This window comes from Mastigoproctus giganteus, chromosome 4 (genome assembly GCF_048544385.1).
Source record: "Mastigoproctus giganteus isolate SK-2022 chromosome 4, ASM4854438v1, whole genome shotgun sequence".
Classification (NCBI taxonomy): Eukaryota; Metazoa; Arthropoda; class Arachnida; order Uropygi; family Thelyphonidae; genus Mastigoproctus; species Mastigoproctus giganteus.
This window is the reverse complement of record NC_143578.1, coordinates 231,790,226-231,812,092: the sequence shown is the minus strand read 5'-3', so window position 1 is coordinate 231,812,092 and position 21,867 is coordinate 231,790,226. Positions and strand designations below refer to the sequence as shown.

Here is a 21,867-nt window from a genome sequence, read left to right as displayed (position 1 = left end):
GAGAAAAAATGCGTTCTCCTTACTTTTCGGAAACCCCTCGCACATGGGTGCTAGAGGCTGACAGTTTGGGGAAATTCAAATATCAGCTGGACAATTACCTACGGGAGGAGGGAAACACTTAGGTTGACAATTTCCTTTTCTCTTTTGTATTAATTATTAGTATGTATATATTTTAAAAATTTTATTCTTATCATTTTATTTTATTTATTTATATTTTGTTATTTTATTATTATTGTTAATAATTTTTATTATTATTATTATTGTTTTTTTTTTTGTCTCCACTCGGGAAGCTGAGGCGACCCTGAGAGAGATTAGCTATAGTTTTATGGGCAGACTGGCTACCTCCTAGCTGTGTTTGCGGCAATGTGAGGTCCCACCAGGGGCCCTGTGGCCAAACCCCTGGACACAAACAGAAACCAACACAATGCTGCACATTCAGCACAGGTCCCTTTTCTGGCATTTACAGTTGTACTGTGTATTTCTTCACAGTGTATATATGGCTCAGATGTGGGAAACCACAAGTGGAGCCCGACCCTAACACTATGAGACCTTTCTTTTTTTCATTTTAATGAAAAATAAATTATAGCAATACTCCGGCAGTGCTGAACCGTATAGCTCTCATGCCAGAAGGGATAGCAACATAGACAGGGGCAGGCTTTGATATCATTGCCTTAAAAATAGAGAAATATCGAAAAGCGAAACCAATAGAATTAATAAATTGATTAATTAATTTGGTAGAAAAGCTTACAGTTAATGAATGGAAATTTACCGACTGTTCGCTTTTCTTAAGATTTTGTCTACTTTACTTCCTTATACTTTTTCAAACACGAATCAACGAGCGTGAAAGAATTCTCACTGGTCACTATGTTTTTTTTAATTTTATTTTCGAATATTATCAAACACCATTTTGAAAAAAAATGATCAAACATATGGTTAATCTCCTTTCCAAATAACCATAGCATAATGGACCGAATAATAAAGAATGAAGACAATTCCTATCCACACCTATTACAAAACCATCTTGAAGCATGGACAGCAAGGTAAGTATCAGTAAAAAACTTAAAGCAGTATATATTTTGTCTTTTCTATGGACACGAAAGAAGCAGTGATTGCAACTGATCCAAATTTCTTTATTATATTGTTTTGTAGCACTCAGGGCCATCAGGGTGAGAGTGAGAAATGGGGAAAGTACAGGATAATGAGATAAAAGTAGTAATGAACAAAAAAACATAAATTGAAATATAAAAGGGCAAAATTATAAAATCTGTTAATTATGGGTTGATAGATATATTGAAATGGACTTTATCAAGTGCTTACCCTCTCAATATATCGGCCCTAATTAATGCAGCTATCTGTTTCTGTTGTCAACTGCCCGCATAAGAAGGTCCAAATAAATGTAGAATGGTATAATAATAATAATAATAATAATAATAATAATAATAATAATAATAATAATAATAATAATATACTACCAATGGATGTAAGATAATTTTGAAGTATTATAATATAAGGACCAAAAGCTGATAATAAGCAAATTTAGCTTAGTAGAATAAAGAATACAATAGAGCAAGAGTTTCATCCACTATTGTTTTTATATTTTTTTATCTATGTTGAATAGTCAGCACAGGCTAAAGGAAGGAGGACGGAAATAGGATAAAGAATAGCAATAGTACCTGAATCCCCCTCGAATTGCTCTAATAGTTTATGAGGTATGAAAACATAGGGTTATATAGTGTATAGCTAAAAGTATAGAAAATGGAAGAATACAAATGTACGTGTGAAGAAACAGGGAGCGTAACTTCCCGTCCCTTAAAGACTGGGATCCTGGTTTATGGTTATAAGTATCATATCGTATAGGATGTAGGAGATATAGTTGAACTGAAAATAGGAAGCTGAAGACATTGTAAGGAATTAGCCTAATATAGATAGAAAGGACCAAATGGTTGATATGTTTATAACAAACTCCTAGTGAAAAATATATATTCCTACCCATAGCTCCATGGGTAGGAATAAATTTCTTAATGTTTCTCTATATCTCTTTATATTCCTATTTGCTATGTGCTCTATTTTCCATCTGAGAACCATCTACCGTTCTTCATTTACGCCACCGCCTATTACAAGTAAATTATAATTTGCTAGTTCTTCCACCTAGATTCCATGGGGCGCTACTGTTTTTTCTTTTTGTTTTTCATGATTTATTATTATTACGATCGGTAGAATTATATTCATTAATATAATTAATGAATTTAATTAATATAATAATGTACACCGTCATTATATTAATGACGATGTACATTAATGGTCGGGCCAGGCGAATTCACTGATCTCAATCGATTTGAACATTTCCAATTCAGTGATCTCAATCCATCCAGACACTCGAGTTTTCATCCAGCAAATCGACCGCAGAACACATTGGTAGTTGTTCTCTAGAACTGATGAACGTCATCTTTTTATATTTGCAGGTGTCCAGATATCAATGGAAGGGTAAGTGTGTCATTATTATGAAAAGTGGGTTGAAATATTGAAAGGTATGTATGGATAAAGAATAATAAATAAACAGAAATGATTATCTCCATTCTGCAGTCAGTCTTGCAACTTGTAAAACACATCTGAATCACATTAAAATTTCATCCATAATACATTTATTAATAAATTACATGAGAAACAAAACTTAATACTGAACTATAACTGGGGATGAATATAATTCTAGAAAAAGAAAAAGGCAGAATAGTTGATGTGCATTCGCGTAACGATGTTCAAAATTGGATGTCGATGTGTCGCTTACGAATCCCGGAAAAAATATCCCCTGTAAAAATATACCGGTTAGCGTCTAGGCTGTTTCTCCCCACTTGACGATGTTTTCAAATCACCAACTCGTTTACCGATTTTAAAACAGCTGGATAGGGGGAAAACACCCTAAATCAAATATCTCGGAATCATCATTGACAAAAATCTGTCTTTTCAGCTCCACCTAAAGTTCATCAAACAAAAGATACGGAAATATTCTGCATTGGTCGCAAGAGTGACCAGGAGGGACTGAGGGCTAAACAAGCGGACCTTGTCCCTCTACTACAAATCTACCTTCAACCCGGTCATCACATATGCTTCACCAGTTTGGTACAAAAAGCTAACCCCAGTGGTAAATAGTAGAACCTTGGACAGCATCCAGCGGTCAATAATTCTGACAATCACACGGGCTGTCTCCACAGTCAGCACGCACGCACACACTCCTGGTTCTGGCCTGAGTCCTCCCGTTGGACTTGGAAATCATCAGATGCGCCCTGACATATAATATGGCAAAGGAAATACCGTGTACTATCCTGAACTTCACTTTGTATCTCGTCAACAACAAGAAGCTTGAAAAAACCAGACTGCTCGGACACCTTCGACAGGAATGGCAGGATCGGTGAACAGAATCCACTAAAGGGGAAATCACCAAGAAGTTCCTCCCTAGCGTATACAGAGTCTTTCCAAAAATCCCGAGTTGGTTCTAACCGGGGCTCTACGTCAACTTCTGCTCACAGGGCACGGGCCATTAAATGCAATACTATCTAGCTTCCGAATCACGGAGGATCCCCGTTGCCTGTGTGGTTGCGAGGACACATGGCAACATCTCATGTATGACTGCGACCAGTATGAGGACCTGCGATGCAGGCTCACCACTGCTATCACCTACTTCCCGCAGAACATGGAACAGCATCTTCTCGACTCGGAACAAGAATACAAAGCCCTTACCATTTTTGCACAGAAACTCTTTGCTAGAAGGCGAGCACTTATAGCAAACCACCATGCACAGCACCCAGAAGCTGATGATGAATCCCAAAACTAGGACTAGAGAAAACCGGAATACACAACAAAACTGTACCAAATAACCACGAACATGACCATTATTTAGCCTTGTTCACGAGGGAACTGACAACCAGGAAGACCTACGTCTGAACCAGAGACAAACTGACACAGGACTTGATATGAACTGGCTACAAATTATTTGCACTGGACCACTAACTGGATGACTAAACCAAATGACCAACGCACAAACTAAGAAAATGATATCACCAGGACCCAATGCTGCATCCTTATAACATGCACAATAGGCGACCTGAACAGGTTAAATGACCAACCATAGGACGACACTGCTCATGTATGAACCCCACGTGCTCACAACTGTCAACGCTTGATAGCGAACTATACCGGGCTCCGTTGCCTGGTACCTTCACTCCCTTTCCCCTGGTGGGGAGGAGGAGACAGTCTTCTCTCCTCTCCACCCCTGCCAACCCTGATTCTTCTCCTGGTGGGCCTGCCTCATTGAAAATCCTGGAGTCGCTTCTCTATCGTCCCCATACTTCTGTCCTGATGACTTTTGAATTTGGTTGCCAGAGTTGTAAGAAAGATACTAATATTTGTATTATCAAAAAAAACAAAGCTTATCTCTCAGCAGCAGAGTGGAATATATGTCATAGTATCTTTGCAGTTTATGAAATCATGGATTGTCGCAGTCTTTAATACAATCTGCTTAATTATTAGTACTGCATTATTAATTTATTTAATTTTTTTGCTTCTACTAGACATACAAGATTTAATCTTGATTTTAATTTTATGATTTAAATTTTATTCAGAAATGGCTGTGTATTAATGACGCTATTCCACTTAACATACACATTGTCTAAATTTGCTGGCAGCTTGAGGCTTTAGCCCTAAATGCATCTTAGGGAAAATAATGTTTAACTAATCTGGCTAGCAATTTGACACAGTTACTCAATCGAGCTGGATGTTGGGTCCAGTTCGTGGGAGTAACTGTGTCGAAATATATAAACTGTTCAATTAAACCTCATTTCGACATTCAAACTTTTTTATTCTGAATTTAGGAACGATATTGACTCTGTCCCTCACGAGAAACTATCCTATTAGATGGAACGTGTTCTGATCACTGGTAAGATGCTAAGATGGATCGTCGATGGCTGCGGACCATGGGGACAGAGGGTTGTGATTGATGGTCACTCTTTAGATTGGTCTAATGTTTGAAGAGGGATCCCCAAGGATCCATTTCGGAACATTGGTGATGTTTCTGGTTTTCACAAACAACATCGACAAAGGGGTAGAGGGTGTATATCAAATTTTCAGATGATGTGCACATCGGGAAAGTGGTTAATTTTATCAGCGCCAAGCGCTTTTCAGTTTTACGGATAGTCAAAAAAATGACAGCTAGGTTTTAAGGCAGAAAAATGGGGTAATTGGGGGAACGACAACTTTCATTAGGCGAATAACAACTCAAAAATAAATTATATATTGTACTTGGTGGGGTTCAATTGTAAACTGTGGAGGAAGGAAGATTTGGGAATTAGGATTTGGGCAGACATGAATTTCTCCGAGCAGGCGAACTTCATGTCTTTCTGTAAGTCTCCACGGTGAAGGACTTCATGCATAGGGAAGGGAGGGGGGAACTGTGGGCTAGGAAGGACTCTTGTGTCCTATCCACGATTTATCGGACGATAGTAGATGTAGGGAGGTCCTAATCGTACTATGTGTAAGGCAATTGTGACCACACGTGGAATACTCCGTCCAGCAGTGGAGACAGAGGACACCCTACGTAATTAACATGGTAACAGGTGTAGACTGGACTCTATTAAGTTTACTTTTGCTCAAGGATTTGAAAATTACTGGATTAAGTTATCTCCTGCGTAACTGTCCAGTCCGGCTGAGGAGGGCAACCCAGGCTAAGGTAATCTGACGGTCTAGTTGCTGGTGCGCCTATAAACCCTACAACAAGAAAGAGATGAGATAATGGATGATGTACACTGAGCTTATCTAGGCGTCAGTACAAGTATAAATGGGATGACTGTTGTTTACAATGTAGTAATTTGTCGAAATTATTTTTATTTACCAATCCTCTCATGGGATGGCCGGATTGAAAACCAGTTGGTGGGTGAGTGGCGTTGGATGAAATCTTCAGAGTAATCTGTAAACAATATCTGTAGATATTGTTGTGCGCTAAACCGATTACTTGTCAAAAAATAAACGTACTCCTGCTCATTTCTACAATTTTGCCTGTAGATCGTTATATCCAATTCACTTGTGTAGAAGTCTAATGAATCTCTCTTCTGAGACATACAAAATCAGCTAAGGTGAGCATGCCAGCACGTCTGGCCTCATTAAATGTTGAACACAGTCCAGTTGGAAATTTCTTCATCTGTTACCTGAGCAACCTCAAGAGACAGTTGAAGACAGGACATTGTACGGTTTTCTCTTCTCTTAGAGGCACATAGTTATACGGAAGTTGTTTCAGGTGGAGCAACGTCCAAAATTGCTTCACCTCGAAGAATCATGAAATATTTATGAAAATCATTTTGTTCTGTTCGTTTTGTCGAGCTGTATGATTTCACTGGCTGGATATTGCTAGTACCCAAATGATATTCACTTCCCCCGTTTACAGTTCCCCAAAAGGAAGAAAAAATATATTTAAAATAAAAAAGAAATATTAATTGTTCATCTGAAATATATAAATTGGAAATACTTAAACTATTTTAATTAAATGCAGATATGGCCAACTTGATGACGTCATCGATAGTCTACAATATGTTATTAATTGTAGTTTAATAAGAATCGTAAATATATTTATATATAATATACATTTATAAAAGTAATTATAGAATATTTTAATTAGATTATTAGTATTCTTAAAAAAATTTTAAGAAAATATTAATGTTCTTCACAAACCATTGATGATTTTAAATAACTGCCCTAGATACAAATTCAGAACGGGAAGAAACTAATCCAGGACGATGCGGGTCCTAACATTGTGGACCAATTTTTTTTTGGAAATAAAATAAAATGATTTTCTCGACAGATTGCGTAATTTAATTTTCAATTAATTTTAAACCTTTTCGTTGGGGTGCAAACTGGGATCGTTGTGTACACCGGGCGTTAACGTTATGACTGTGCGGGTGCACCGTTGGCTTCTGGTTAGACGTCTTGGAATGTATCGGTTGTGACAGTGAATTTTTGCGAATATTTTTAACGTTATGTGGCAATGCATTCTGGTGATATATATATATTTAACCTGAAAGTTAAAAATTCCTTCTGTTGTTGAGACCTGAAAATAAAAATTATCTGTATTCTTAGTTTTTTCTTCCAAAGTTCAACCTGTTCTTAAAAAGCTGAAAAATTAAACCTCTGTGTTTCCTTGAAGTCTTATCAAGTTTATCAGCAGATTGTTATTTTCTCAAATCTCAGTATACACTTGATGTGTAAAATCTATTCCAAAATAAAAATTTAAGCTTTAAAATTCAGCAGTTGTTAAAGAGGTTATTACCTGAAAGCTGTTTATGCATGGCTATGGCACTTCCATCATTTCTACTACCCAGAAAGTAGTATGAATGCATTGTTTATTCATATCTCATATTGTAAACAACGTCAAAACGAGTTCCATAGGTATTGCACTACTTCGAATAAGTAACACTTCTCTCATACTACCTCGGTAGTAGAAGTGGGGGGAACTGCCTTAGTTCACAACTAAATTGATTTTAATGTTCACAACATCAGCTGGGTTCCGTTTTGTAGTCACACCGACTCAGCTGGTCGAAATGCTGACTCTTTTGCAATTACTAATGACCTTACACAGATTGTTCATTTACCTACAAGAATACCGGACAATCCTAATCATACAGCCAATACGCTCGATCTTTTCCTCACAAACAACCCTTCCAAATAAACGGTCGAAGAGAGAGGTCCTTTAGGCACTTCAGATCACAACTTGGTGATTGCCTCTTCTCCAATGGAACCTTTGCCTCATGGCTATTCCCAACCTCGTGTTGTTTGGCATTACAAGAATGCAAAATGCGATGACCTGCGAGATTTATTTTCTTCTTTTCCTTGGTTGGATTACTGTTTCAAAACTTCTGATGTGAACGTTTGCTCAGATCGTGTCAGTGAAATTATTCTTGCAGGAATGGAATCCTTTATCCCACACTCCACTTTAAAATCTCGTCCTTTATCTAAACCTTGGTTTTCCAATAAATGTGCTAAGGCTGTCCAAGAGAAGAATGTTGCATATCGTAATTGGCTTTTTTCTAATTCTTCAGTTTCATTTTCTGCCTACACCAAAGCTCTCAATAATTGCAAAGCACTTATTAATCAGTCCAAACTAGAGTTTGAACAGGCTAAGAGTAGAAAACTTGCTTCTTGCCCTAATGGTAGCCGAGCATTCTGGTCTCTTGCCAAAGCTATTGGGCTCAATTTTTGCCCATCTCTGCTCCCACCTCTGTCCAAACCAGATGGTTCTGTTGTCACTTCAGCCAAGGACAAAGCTGACCTGCTAGCATCCCATTTTTCTTTCAACTCATGCATTAACGATCTTGGTAAAACACCTCCCACCATTCCCGACACGCTCCATTCAATGACTCCTGTGGTCTTCCGTCAAAAGGATATCAGAAGGATTTTGATGAATCTCGATGCTAAGAAAGCTCCAGGTCCCGATGGTATTTCTCCACTTGCTCTCCAAACCTGTGCTCCTGAACTTACTCCTATTTTTGCCGCCTTTTTTCACTTTCTTATTCCAAAGGTTTTTTTCCTTCTGCTTGGAAATTTGCTTATATCCAGCCAGTTCCTAAAATGGGTGACAAATCCCTCTCATCCAATTATCGTTCCATTGTAATTACTTCTACTCTTTCTGAAGTAATGGAGAAATCAATTAACCGCCAACTCTTAAACTACCTAGAAACCTTCTGTCTGATCAACGATCGCCAGTATGGATTCCGTCAGTGTCGATCCACTGGAGATATTCTGGCTTATGTTACCCATTTATGGACTAATTCAATGGAAAGTTTCGGTGAAGCAGAAGTAGTTGCTCTTGACATCTCAAAGGATTTTGATCATGTTTGGTATAAAGGTCTTCTAAACACGCTTCCATCTTATGGTTTGCCAACTGTTTTTAGTAATTGGTTATCCGGTTTTCTCTCTGATCGCTCACTGAGGGTGATGGTAGATGGCTCTCTGTCTTCTAACTTCTCCACTAATGCCGGTGTCCCCCAAGGTTCAGTTCTTTCCCCCACTCTTTTCCTCTTGTATATCAATGACCTTCTTCCATTGACTGGAAATCCTATCCATAGTTTTGGCGATGATAGCACATTGCATTCCACTTTCCATTTTGAATAACATTGCCCTGCTCAATCAGCTTCAACTTTTCGAATATCCGCTACCAATTCCTTAAATGCCGATCTTCGGGTAATTCTCCAGTGGGGCAAAAACAACTTTACCCTGACTTCTAATCTCTCTTGGCACAAGCACATTACAAATATTGCTTCCTCTGCATCTTAAAAACTTGTTTTTTTCTTTCGCTCTCTGCGTTCTTTTTCTCTCAAACAGCTGTTCCCTCTGTATAAATCGCAAATCCGCCCTACCATGGAAGATTGTTCCCATCAAAATCTCTCTCAGCCTTTTCAATAAATTCAGAAGAGGGCAGTTAGGTTAATTAATGACTCATCTCTAACACAGTTTCTCCACTCGCTGTCTCATAGACGTACTGTTTCTGCTGCATGCCTCTTCTACAGATACTTCCATGGGCACTGTTCTTCTGTAATTCCCGCTCTCTCTTTCAAAACAGTCCGAACACGTGCCGCCACGAGCCAACATCCATTTACTGTCCAACTACAAACTCACAGAACCAACTTTTCATCTTCCTCATTTATTCATTCAACTGCCGTTTTCTGGAACAACCTTCCTTCATACGTATTTCCTGAAAATTACAATCTACAGAAGTTCAAGTCCAATATCAACAAATGTCTTCTTTCGTCTTCTCAACCTCCAACCCAAGCACGGTACTACGTACTACAGGTTCTGATACCTCTTGTGTTTGGAGTTCACATAAAAAAAAAAAAGTTTGCATTCACAGCACAGTGGGAGATTTCGGTTGTAAGATCAGTAAAGGGTCAAGAAAAACTATCTTTCCTTATAAAGATGCGAGAGCTTCACAAGGGGGGGGAGAGGAATGCTCTTCCTCTCTGCCCTCATTACCTTCAAAGGTACCAAGATTGAATTTAGATCCCCCTAAAAAGATTATGGAAGGGAAGTATTTGAAGAGTAAAGTAACAAAGTAGGGGACTTTAATTGGTGCACGTGAAGGCTCTGCTAGTGCAAGTCAAGGTTCAATGAGTGTTTTACGAGGTGGAGAGTCCCATAATGCGGAAGCATAAAGAGTTACCAGTGAGCAGAGTGTTCGGATACAGGAAGAGATAACACAGGAGATATGAAGTTTTCCAGAGGCTGTTTCAAGAAATTGTTGGGTTATTACATCAGTCAGAGATGTAAAATGTGTGGAATATGTTAAGGCATTAGAAATGGCAAGTGTGAGGGTTCATTATGGATAATTCAGTAAATTTTAATAACGTGTGGAGTTGTCATAATGGCGAGTTAATTGATTATTCGAATATATTGCAGTTAAATGGACAACGATCTAGGGTTGTAATGGATGAGGCTAGGATTTTTGCATGGGACAAAGGGTGTGATATTCTATGTTTACAAGAACCATACGTAATGCAGATTGATCAGAAATTTAAAGTAGTAGGATTTCCAGTTCATGATGTTAGAATTGTTGATGTGACAGCAGAAAGACCAAAGGCTGCTATAGAAGTATTTATTTACCAACCATTGGAATATACTTGTTTAGGAATATAAGAAAGAAATATCATAAGGCCATATATGAACATAAAGTAAGAGCTTGGAGGTCATTGGGGTTTACAGTTGGAAATAGTGACCCATGTGGACTTTTATATTTGACATTATTCACTTCAGACGGTTGTTTGATGAACGAAAGTTTTCTTTTCTTGATTAGGTTCATTAAAATTAGCCGAGTGTGAGCCCATAAAGCGAAACTATAATGCAATCCCTTATTACGAGTTGTATAGTCCTCTTTAGCGAGGATGCTTAAAAACTCTGCCGTTATAACGAGTGGAGAATGCATCCTGCGGTTGTGTGTGTGTGAGAGAGAGAGAGAGAGAGAGAGAGGAGTGGTACTGTAAAATATCATTAATTTAGAGATTATAAGAGTCAGCTTGCCAGTCAGTCTTCCCTCTACTTGTTTTGAGAAGTAGATGGAATTTCAGATGTTAATTCACAAGAACATCAATGTCTGTACGATGGAGAGTGGAAAGAGTTTATATAATATTGGTCATTAATGAACCTGAATGCCTTCTTTTGTTTTCGCCTATATTCGAGTAGCTGTAGTAGCACAGATTAAGATCTTTCAAATACTTAAGCAGTACTCACATAGCTAAGAACGGTATTAGCATCAGAAAGATCAATTAACGTTACCAAGGTGGGTAAACGATTTGAATTTTCAAATAATAGGGAAGGCAGGATAGTTGTTGTTGTAGGGTTTTAGGCACACCTAAAAACTTGAACCATATTGCCTCGTATATCTCTGTGATCTGCTTGCTGGTTGCTGGACGAAATACTCGATTTTCCGAATGAACAAAACCACGCTATCCTCGACTGGGACCGACTAACTCAGCCACTTTGTGAAAAAGACCCATAAAACTTGTTCGCATCATTGACGGGATTCAAAGTCAGGTCTTTTACATCCTGTGTGGGAATTTGGAATTGGATCATTTTAGCGACTCGGTGCAGCATTAAAAGAACCCCTTTTCTAAAAGACAGGGCAGATCCTAACAACTTAAACTAGACTTCTGGAATGCTTCCCAAAAATTAAGTATGTCTTATACTAAATCAGTTTACTGTTCGAAAAATATTTTTTGACTGAATGTCGCCGAGGTTGTTTATGCACGGGTATTGCACTTCCATTATTTCCAATACCCAGGTAGTATGAACAGTGGCGTAAGAACGCCTTGGCATTGGGGCAGGTACCAAGGACGCCAACAGGAGAAGGGCGCCACTGACAGCCTACATCAATACAGTGTCAAGCTATTTCGACACCCGAGGCTAGCTGAGGAAATGACACCCTCGATGATGTCGAATCAAGATGACAGGACAAGGAAGGTTAAAATTAATTTTCACACGGTGATTCAAGCCTGCTTGCATCCTTACATTGAGCGCATACTGCATAGCATCATAAACAGTCTGTGGCATCATTGATCCATTTGCTGTCCAGAATTAGTTCGCAATTCACGCATTGTGTACAAACTGAATAAGTTAGTGTTTTTCTGATTGCTATATAAACAGGTAATCGTGAATATTGTGATTTATAATTTAAATAAAGTCCTCATTTTAGACATGCCACCAAAGAAAAAAAGTGTAAGGACTGCATAAAGAGGAAATTAGAAAACATTCTGCTAGTTTACAAAACTGATTTACAATAAGCCACTCCAAACCTGAAGTGACGAAGAACACGAACATGATTCCAATGAAGATGAAACAAATGATGATGCCACTGAAATGGAAGTTCAAGAAAAGCTCAAACAGTTCAAGTTATTTTAAAAGAATTAGAAAGTGTGGACAATACCAACAACAGTTGGCTGAAGAAAATGATGACAGCAGTATTATTAACATGGAACACGTCAGTCTGAATTTTAATGATCGGACCACATGGAACCTTATTGCCCACAAAAACAGATCCCCTATGGTGCAACATGGTCCCAATATAGCCTTAAATACGTATCCTGTCACTAATGGCCGATGTTTCAATAATTCGTGGAAATACAAAAATGAAGGTATTGAAAAAAAAAAAAAAAAGAGAGGAAATGGTTATTTTATTGCAAAAACAGAGACGCAATATATTGTTTTCGTGGCTCTTATTTGTATCTGGCACAAATAATGTTCCATTTTGAAGCTGAGATGGATCTGAGATATCCACCAAATGCATTTTTCTTCCCTGCCACTAGACTTATTAGTTCATCCGACATCCATTTGGGTCTAAACCTTGAAGTTTAGTTGCTCCCAAGATTAAATCCATGAACTTTGGAAGAAAAAACTTTAAGAATACAGATAATTTTTATTTTCAGGTCTGAACAACAGAAGGAAACAGCAAGGAATTTTTAACTTTCAGGTTAAAAAAAAAAATATATATATATATATCACCCACAATGCATTGCCACATAACGTTAAAAATATTCGCAAAAATTCACTGTCACAACTGTTCCATCCAATCGGATATTAATTCTCTTCACTCCTGTAACTCCTTGGCTTCTTAATTCTTCTGTGAGCTCTTCCTCTGACACATTTAAGAGGTCCCATTCTGAGATCACCCCTCTGGAAGAATTCAGTGTGTTGTTACTATCACTGGCATTCTTCCAAAAACTGTTGTTGAAAGTAACTTCTTGGAGTTTTTTTTTTTTTTTTTTTCTGTTTCCACTCGTATGTCTCCGGATCTCAGCCGTCCAACTGACTTGGGAGATCCTACAACACCCTCTAACGTTTTCTGAAGAACAAACGGAGACATACGTTCTGATGTCTGATGTCCTGTCGCATGTGTGACAATGTATGTTGGTATTTTTGGTGGGTCCATATCCGTCTTCTGTCTCTTTGATTTTGTGTTTTCTCTTTCACTACTTCGTAGGGCTTTCTCTTGAAGCCCTATAGTACTTTCCTCTCCCAGGTTACCAGCCCCGCCACGTGGAGGCAAGAGCAGTACTTCGTATTGAGTGACCAAGCGGCTGTGTAAGTTAGATTTGTAAAAGTGAGAATAAGAGAAAAATAAGAAAGGTGCGTTTCCTTTTTGTGTCTTCACTTACTGATTGTAAGACAAAGAGCTGTTTCACAAAAAATAAAGGGAATTTAACGAAGAAAATTAAAGAAACTTGTATATTTTTCAAAACACTCTATATATCGGTTAGTCACTAATAAATCGCTTGGCACCTGGGGCCCTTTCATCGGGAGACAACGAGGAATACGGTACCATCCCTCCAACATCGGAGAACGGGACATTTATGGTGGAGGCAGTATAATGAACAATGGCGACACCCATCTTCACGTTCTCACAGGGGTAGAGTAACTGCAGAAGTAGAGAGAAGTGGTAAAAGAATATCTTCAATCTGCAGATATTCAACGACTACGGCGGTCAGCACGAGATTTAAATCCCTTGGAAGGCGTGTGGAACGCCCTTAGGAGTCGAATTGGAAGCCAACAGCCAACTCCTGGGCCATGTAGGTCTGCGCTGGGGGAAGAATGGGATTTGTTGCCACTGAATCTTAAGGACACGACTTCATCGAGCATGGTTCATTGCTGTCAAGCCGTTTGCAGGGGATCATATGCTGTACTGATGTCACGTGACCACATTTTTGAACATCCTCAATCGACTTCTGTGCTGTGACCTTTTTGGTAATTCTTTGTTTTACAACTAAAAGAGCACCGCCCAGCTGAGATTGAGTCACCTTGAAATTGTGGGCCACTCCATATCTACCACAGCGGTATTACTCTTCTTAATTTCTATCTGAGGCACTTATTTAAAATCATGAATGGTTTTTGAACTTCATTAATGTTTTCTTAAGAATTATTTAAGAATACTAATAAACTAAATTAGAGGATTCTATAATTATTTTTACAAATGCATATTATATATAAATATTTTTAAGATTCCTATAAAACTGTAATTTATAAAGTATTGTAGAATATTGATGACGTCATCAAGTCGTCCATATCTGGCTTTAAATACAATATTTTAAGTATTTCCAATTTATATATTTCAGATGAACAATTAATATTTCTTTCTTATTTTAAATATATTTTTTCTTCCTTTTGAGGAACTGTAAACGGGGGAAGTGAATATCATTTGTACTAGCGATATCCAGCCATATAGTGCGTGCATAGTGTTAGGGTCGGGCGCTACCTGTGGTTTCCCACATCTGCGCCCTATGTACATTGTGAAGAAATACAGAACACTGTAAATGTCAGAAAAAGTGTAGTGTGTTGAATGTGTAGTTTTGTGTTGGGTTCTGTTGTGCGTCCTGGCATTTGGCCGCAGGGCCCCTGGTGGAACCCCACGTTGCCCGCACACACCACTAGGAGGTAGCCAGGCTGCCCATAGTTCTCTGGTTAGTCTCCGTCAGGGTCGCCTCAGCTTCCTGAGCGGAGACTAAGTAAAAAAAAAATAAATAAATAAAAAAAATATAAATAAATAAATAAAAAAATAAAAAATAAATAAATTAAAAAAATAAAATTAAAAAAATAATAATAAATAAATAAATAAATAGTAATAAAAAAAATAATAATAAAATAAATTAATTAATTTTAAAAAAAAGCAGCGATTAGATAGAGTGAGGTAGTACAGGGTGTACAGAAGAAGAGGGGGAATGAAAGTAAGAGTAAGGGGATATAGGCGAAGGCATCCCCAACCAGTCAATGTACGCGCAGTCAATCAGGTGAAGGCGAAGAAAGGGGAAGGAATGGGGTCGAAAGTGACTGTACAATTGAGCACAGATAGAATCGCCATTTGACGCCTCTGTCATCGACATCGGCTGGTGTCCAATCCAGGAGTTTAATTCAATCCAATGGTACCTTTCAAACTCCAATCATCAGATAGTTGTCCGTTTGATGGTGTGGCGGTCAAGTTCATGACTGTCTAGTCTGGATGAAAGTCCATCATGGTCTCAGACCGTCTGTTGTCTTCCTTGGGACCGTTGTGGCGCAGGTACAGGAACTGTAGATAAGGTTTTCCTTCGGCTGAAGAGCTCTTGTGCGAAACGCGTGAAAGCTGAATATTCCTCCCTACTATCAAGCAGGTGTGCTTCTTGGCCTTTGGGTATGTAGGTCAAGGAAGTTATAAAGGTGCAGCGAAGATCCTCATATAGGGGGCAGTCATACATAAGGTGCGACAAACTCTCAGTCCCACCACAGGTGCAAGTGGGATCATCAATGATTCCCAGGGCAGTTTGCCTTTTAATGATCCATGGCCAGTTAACAGGTATGTAGCATAAAGACCAGGTGAAAACCAGGGGGGAAGCCTGGGGATCACCCTGTTAATGTAAGGGAAGAACTTTCAGGTGATTTCGCCTTTGTTGGAATTAGTCCATCTCGCTTGCCACGCCTGCTGCAGATGCGTGAGGAGACGCTTTCTGCTGTTCTGTCGTTTGCGGGGTCTGTTGTGAATTCGAGGATGGTCTTGGAATTTGCTTTGGAGAGGTGGAAGAGTAGTCCACAGCGGACCACCTCCAGGTCCAGTGGCATGGCGCCTGCCAGGATTTGCAGAGCATGGGTACTGACAGTGCAGCAGGCACGGGTAGTAGCGAGCAGGATGTTTCTTTGCAGAGAGTCTAGGATTCTTCTACCACTAACAGTGATTGCTTTCGGGTACTAGATGCCTGCTGCGTACGTTATAATCGGGGTAAATATCACTTTATAGAATAAGCACAGAGTGTGCCTATTGAGTCCCCAGTCCCGTCTGGAGACCCTGGTGACAAGGGCGGTGTAATTACGTATCTTTCTTCTTAGGTATTTAAGATGTGGCTGGAAATTCAGTTTGCTGTCAAGTATAACTCCTAGATACTTGAGTTGAGTGGAGAATTTTATGGTCCTGTTGTCGATTTTTATCTGTGGCGGTCTGGCTTCATTGAGACTTCCTTTGAGAAGAATAGAATCTGTTTTGGCGGCAGAGATGGTGAGGTTATGGTGTTTAGCCCAGTCCTGTAGCTTCTGTAGTGCATTATTCGCCAAAGTCTCCAGTCGGGCCCTAGAATCGCCGGTAACTGTGATAATAAGATCATCTGCATAGGCTTGAGAGGTGACCTCTCCCAGGTCCATGCCAAGGAATTCATCAAGGACAAGATTCCACAAGAATGGGCCCAGAACCGAGCCCTGTGGGCATCCTCTGTAGATTCTGTAGATGGGCATCCTCTGTCTGGTGATTTTTATATATGGAGCATCGACAGTGATTGACCTGTTGGAAAGGCAGCTTTTGATGGAGTTATATAGGTTTACTGGAAGCTTTGATTGGCGCAGTCTGCCTAGGACGCTCGGCCACCAAAGTGAGTCGAACGCCCCAGCAAAGTCGACAGCGATGACCAGAAAGTATTTCTTTTGGGTAATTCCTACTGCTTCAAGGAGATTGTGGAGTGCATCTACAGTGGAGTGCCCCGTTTTGAATCCAAATTGTCTGTGAGAAGCCATGTTTGCATTGTTGTAGTGTTTGAGAAGTCTGTAGTAGAGTAGCCTTTCATAGAGTTTACTAAGTACCGACAGGAGAGCGATGGGACGGTCGGAATTTGGGAGTTCAGGTGGTTTCGTCGGGTTCTTCAGGATTAGTTTTACGTTGGCCGACTTGATTATTCGTGTATTAAGAATTGGCAGATAAATGAACCACTAGGTGGCAGTGATCACAGTGTACTGATGTGGGATTTACTTAAAGATTTAATTACCATCAGGGGTAAAGGAAAGGGTTTTTGCTTCCGTAAAGGCGAGTACAGTGGTCTCCGACAGTTTTTAAATTCTGTACAGTGGGATCAACTGACGATGTTACCAACAGCAAATTCCAAGTAGGAAGCATTCAAGAAATTAATCGTGGAAGCTACTAAAAGTTTCATACCTATTAAGAAATATTGTTCAAGGTTTAGGCCTCAATGGTTATCAAATGAACTAATGAGACTCGTAACAGAGAAGAAAATGCATGGGATACATATAAATTATTAAGCGACTCAGAAGCCTATGGCAGATATAAGCTAGCCTGTAATCAGGTCACAAAGGAGGTTCGGCAGGCGAAGGCAGATTACGAGAAATCCTTGGCAAAAGATGCTAAGAAAAACAGGAAGGATTTCTTTACTTATATAAACTCTAAAAGGAAGGGGATGAACCTGATTGGTCCACTTGACATCAATGGTTCGACTGTTGATGATCCTGCTCAGACAGCAAACAAACTGAATGAGTATTTTGCATCTACATTCACACATTTGAAAATGCCAGAAAGTTATCAAATTGTAGCAGGGTGTTTAATGATTTTGGAATAACTGAAAGCAAAGTGGAGGAGAAATTGTTGAAGTTAAACATAAGAAAAGCACCTGGGGTGGATGGGATCTATCCAATTATATTAAAGGAGGCGGCAAAGCAACTAAGCAAACCCTTAGCCATAATTATGAGAGCGTCCTTGGACTCAGGGGAGGTCCCCACGGACTGGAGATGTGCAAATGTATCCCCAATTTACAAAGGGGGATCGAAGGGTGACACGAGTACTTACAGACCAGTTAGTTTAACTTCTGTTCCGGGTAAAATAATGGAGTCTCTGGTTAAAAATGCATTGCAGGATCATCTAGACAACACTGCAGCAATAATGCAGACACAGCATGGGTTTGTTAAGGGAAAGTGTTGTCCGACAAATTTGATAGGATATTATGATGTGGTTACAAAGGAACTGGATGCAAAAGATAATTTTGATATCATATATTTGGATTTCAGGAAAGCTTTTGACACTGTTGCGCATCGAAGACTATTGTACAAATTGGAGCAGAATGGTATTAAGGGTAAGTTGCTACAATGGATAAAAGGATGGTTAAGTGGGAGAAGACAGAGGGTGGTAATCAATGGGTGCTGCTCTTCTTGGACTAATGTTATTAGTGGAGTCCCACAGGGTTCGGTGTTAGGTCCACTGTTCTTTTGTATATTTATCAATGATATTGATGAAGGTATATCAGGCTTAGTGTCGAAGTTTGCAGATGATGCAAAGTTGGCAGGGTTATTAATGGCAGTGCGCTACTGCAACAGGATCTAGATAATTTGGGCAGATGGGCTAAGAAGTGGCAACTGAAGTTTAACCTGCACAAATGCAAAGTACTGCATACGAGCAGAAGTAACACGAGAGAAAAATACCAACTGCGTGGTACTACACTTAAGGTGGTAGAAAATGTAAAAGACCTGGGAGTAATTGTGCAGGCAGATATGAAGTTTTCTGACCAATGCAGACAGGCTGCCAGGGTAGATCATGGGGTTTTGTCAATGATATATAGAAATTTTGCTAGCAGGGAGAAGGAGGTGATTGTCCCCCTGTATAAGGCAATGGTCAGGCCACGCCTTGAGTACTGCGTACAGGTCTGGAGGCCTCATTTTAGGAAGGATGTAGATTTGCTTGAGCATGTACAGAGAAGGGCAACAAGATTGGTGAGGGGAATGAAGGGATCCTCTTACCAAGAGAGGCTTAAGTTCTGCAAATTGCAGTGTCTGGAGAATAGGCACCTGCGCGGTGATCTGAATGAGGTGTATGAGGCCTTGAATGGGTTGAGCACGCTGAATTCTGATGGGATCCTTCCACTTGTTCAGATTATGAACCTAAGGGGGCATAAATTCAAATTAAGAAAAGACAGATGTAGAATAGATGTGCGGAAATTTGCCTTTAGCCAGCGGGTGGTTAATTGCTGGAACAAACTTCCATCTGTCGTTGTGGAAGTTGATAGGTTGAATAAATTTGAGGAGGAACTGGACAGGCATTTGGAGGGAATGGTGTGATTTTTTTTTTTTTTTGTTGGCTGATGCTGCGTAAGCTCATATGCCACTACTACTACTACTACCGAACCACAGACACCTTTCATCTATGCTACGTAGGGCGATTAACTCAGTGGTGAGCTGCGAATATTTTAACAATGGGCTCGCACTTTATTCGACCTTTTCATGTGAAACGTCCTTTGTGGGGGGGGGGTAATTGTAAATGTGCACTTTGAGAAATTATTAATAGTTTAGATCACTGGTTCCCAAAGAGCGCGATACCGTCCCCTAGGGGGCAGTAGAACAATCAAGGGGGTGATAGTAGCCTCGGGTGCATTTGGGGGGCTTTTATACATTTTCTTACATATCTACTGTATGTTTCTATGGCTTCTGGAAGTGAGGTAATACACACTACGCTGCACATGCCAGCGTCTGATATTATCAATAAAATTTCTTTGAGCAATAATAGAAGAATTGATGAAATGGCTCAAGATGTTGAAGACATTATCGTCAACTGAGTGAACGCCTACATAGGTCATTAGATTATGTCCTTAAAGCAATAGACAAAATCAGAATCAATTCATTGAATGACAGATTGTTTAGACAACTTTGTATTGAAAACGATGAAGAATTCAATCGCTTCCTGCTTCATACAGAAGTTCGTTGGCTATCAAAAGGTACCTGTTTGGATCGCTTTTATAATCTCTTTAACTCCGCGCTACAGTTTCTAGAAAACAAAGATGATGCTTTACGAGCCAACTTGATTGATTCCAAAAATGACATTGCTTATTTGACAGACTTGATTAACAAATTTAACGAAACAAATCTACAACTTCAAGGCGATGAGCTGAATTTAATAAAAACAAAAGCTGTTATTTCTGCGTTTGTGGCAAAACGTCTTCTGTACAAACAAAATTTAGGACGAGGGGAATTCAGCCAGTTTCCAAATTTATCAACAGTAGAAAATATGACGAAGACTTACTTAGCTATTGTCAGCACTTGGATGCTCTCCATTTTGACTTCAATCAACGATTTGAAGATATTTTAAAAATGAACAACCCCGACTAGGTTCTGAATCCTGTTTCAAGTACAAACACAGAAGAATCTCCAAAATTACAAGAAGAACTGATAGATGTAACAACAAATGAAGAATTGAAATTTAAATTCAAAGACGGCCACCACCAACGATTCTGGCTGCAAACGCAGATGCCTACACTTTATCCAGGATTATGGGCTATAATACAAAAGTTTTTAATTGCATTTCCTTCATCATATTTTCTGTGTGTAATGCGAATGTTACTATGGTTGATTCTAGGAAGGAGTGGAGCTTGACTAAAAAAGTTTTCGGCTTGTATCATACCCCATCTTGACCCCATTGTTTCTGACTCATCCAGAATCTGGTTGACGGATGGTACGAAAACTAAAATTAGAGCTAAACTCATCTCAACACAAAGAAAGATCCAATTAGAGATATACCAAGAACGGTATGAAACATAGCTTTCAGGTAATTACAGATCCCCTAGATCTCCACATTATCTCCAATGGAATGATAAGATGATTTCTATGAACACGTTTTGAATAATACTTTAATGCAGATATTGGCTTCCGACCTCGTGATTTAATTTGTCACCCAAATCCCAACAAAACACTTCTAGCAATGTTATTGGATTTTGAGTGTCTACTGAGATGTGATACTCATGAACTTGAACTACCCTGTTTAGTTCTCAATGCTTCCGTAGTTCTCGCCTGACAATATAAGTTTTGATTCGGATTTCAACCATTTTCATCAGTTTTGTGTTGATGATTTCAACAGAAGAAGTGCAGTTACTGAAAACTTCCACTTCAAGTTCCAACGACGAAGTTCCATTATGAATGGATGTTTTCTTCTTGAATCCTGCTTGCCTTTCAGGATTATTCTTAAGAATACTGATATCAGGAAGACTTAAGTGACTTATTTGCTTCTTTCTTTCTTTCCTTCTTTCTCTCTTTCTCTCTGGCATGGCAAGTAGAGAAATCTGCTGTCACCCACTGGTTTAGCACTGACTTCGGAGGGTGCGGCATCGGCCCCACTTTGGGCAATTCAATTAGTATAGGCCCCCCTCCTCGTACTGAGGAAGGGTACCGCCTTTCTGCTGCTGATTTAAGGTGGCAGAAAGAAACCACATAAAGATATTTCAAAAAGTAGCGCTATATCAAGACAACTGGTGCCTCGATATAGCACTACATATGTATCAAGGCAATAAAAGATGTGAAAATCGAAAGAAGTCTGAATCGAAAAGAAAAAACAAACCCGAAGGATAAAATGTAAGAAGAGAGCAAAGAAAAATCTGGATGTGTAGAATGTTTTCACTAAGAGACGAAAGAAAAAAATGAATTTGGAGATCACAAATGTATTAATGTGACAGGTAGTGGTATAGAAACGACAATAGATAAAGGTAATAAAGACAAAGGAGGGGAAAATGGCAAAGAATAAGAAAAGTACGAATATCAGACTCGCCCCCGTATTACACTTAGTGCAAC

The 21,867-nt window shown here is 39.2% G+C and overlaps 1 pseudogene; it reads left to right on the top strand.

Annotated features, from left to right (window-relative positions):
• The first annotated feature begins 963 nt into the window (after positions 1 to 963).
• Positions 964 to 20,679, top strand: LOC150087481 (general transcription factor II-I repeat domain-containing protein 2A-like; annotated as a pseudogene).
• Positions 20,680 to 21,867: the final 1,188 nt, after the last annotated feature.